Below are 1,841 nucleotides of genomic sequence, written 5' to 3' on the forward strand. Positions count from 1 at the left end.
TGTTTCTACTGTTTCTCTCTTTCAGATCCAGACCAGGTCTGAGAGCTTCAGACTCTTTGAAACCTCAGTGGAGAGAGACTTCACCATCGCCCATCTTCACCATCAGGCCAGCAGGAGCTCTTCCCTGGGTGTGGTGTGTTCATCTCATCGTTCTGCCATGAACCGCTCATCTAAACCACATCACATGCATCAGTTTCATGCACTGTCCAATCATGTCCTCACTGTTGGAGTATCAAAATCCTTTTTGGTCTTCCTGGAAATGATCCCTCCGGAAAAGAAGGAATGCAGATCCGTCGACGCAATCCTAAGTGAGTTTTTCTTAAAATTGGGCATTTTATGCTAGAATTCTGGGAACAATAAACATGTTCAATCAGGCTACAGTATAGCAATGATTGCTATCAAAATATAAGTTCAACACTCAAAATGAATTATTGTCCAGTAGCATCTAACCCAGGGGTGTCAAACTCCAGGCCTCAAGGGCTGGTGTCTTACATGTTTTCCAGCTCCTCATTGGCTAAACACACCTGATCCAGGTAATGAGCAGCAGATAAGGCAGGATTTATAGAAGACCAGCATCAGGCTGGCCCTGGAGGCCTTGAGTTTGACACCCCTGATCTAACCCATCTTTAAGTAAACCGATTTGAACTTATTTGTTAGATTTTTACTGCCCAAAGACGTAACATCCTGAATTTTAATTATTTTAACAGTTATAGAGGTCACGTGTAATATGTCATCTTAACTGAATTCTGGCTGTTTTTAGATGCCAGAAATGATTATTTTAACTCATCAGATGACATGTAAATCAAATCTCACGGCAGCATTATGCAGCTGATCTAATAAAACTATAATTTGCTTGCATCTTGAAGTGTTATATTTGTTATATGCCATCTATTGTCATTTTACTCATACTAGATTTTAATGTTCTTGTTTTACAGCTTGTGTCCTGAGATGTCCTACTCCACCTGGTTGGGAAAAAATGTGGAGGTCAAGCTCAAGAAAGCATTTGTCAGCAAATGTACGACCAGAGCAGGTTCTAAGCAGTAGGTCACTGCTGTGATCTACAGTATGTGGACTGGTTACTCTTTCATCCTTTATTTATTTTTTGTTTTTAATTTTCGTGAACCATGAGTTTTAATACAGTTCCTGCCAAGTGTGTTCTAGGATTTGGAAGCATGTAAGTTCTGTCGTTTCAAAGCCAAGTGAGATTCCTCCTTGTACCTCAGCAGTGCTGTCAGTGTGTTTGTTGTTTAGAATCTAGAAGTATTCATTATCACCACGTCGGCCACATTGAGTACGCCACAGTTCATGTACTTAATGCAATTACATAAAAAAGTTTGCACTGTTTGAAATAGATCTCCAGGTATAATACGACACAATTTTGTGAATGTATTTCTGGTTTTACCTAAAATAGTTCATTAAGAAGCCTGGTGGTCTTAACTCTTGTGCTATCCTGGACATGTTTACATTAAAAGTGCTGAAGTTTTTTTCCAAGGATTTTTAATCTTGTCTGGTGTCCGTGGCAGACATAAGATCCTGTCCACATTTGTTATGGGAGAGATCACACATCAATGTAATGGTAGGGTCATCTTGACCCCATAAGAGAGCACAAGGGTTAAAGTACTTTTAAATTATTTAAAAAAATAATTTTGTTAAAACCAACTTTTCAGCAAGGGGGTTAGTAAACAATGTCAGAGCTTGTATTTAATTTATTGTTGTATCTCATTTATGTTTTATATTTCTGTATTTTGTTTAAAAAATGTAAAGAGTCTAATGCTGTTATCCCAATACAAATGTTGTACTGATGGTGCTGGTCAAATCCCAAATAAAATGTAACATTTACA

General features: G+C 38.1%; 1 long non-coding RNA gene across 1 annotated transcript; it reads left to right on the forward strand.

Moving 5' to 3' along the window:
* The first annotated feature begins 11 nt into the window (after nt 1-11).
* LOC112153738 lies at nt 12-1,841 on the forward strand. Its single transcript, XR_002920534.2, has 2 exons — nt 12-308; nt 936-1,841. It is a non-coding gene; the product is annotated as an uncharacterized LOC112153738 (long non-coding RNA).

The sequence above is a fragment of the Oryzias melastigma genome, linkage group LG10 (genome assembly GCF_002922805.2).
Source record: "Oryzias melastigma strain HK-1 linkage group LG10, ASM292280v2, whole genome shotgun sequence".
In the NCBI taxonomy this organism is placed as follows: domain Eukaryota; kingdom Metazoa; phylum Chordata; class Actinopteri; order Beloniformes; family Adrianichthyidae; genus Oryzias; species Oryzias melastigma.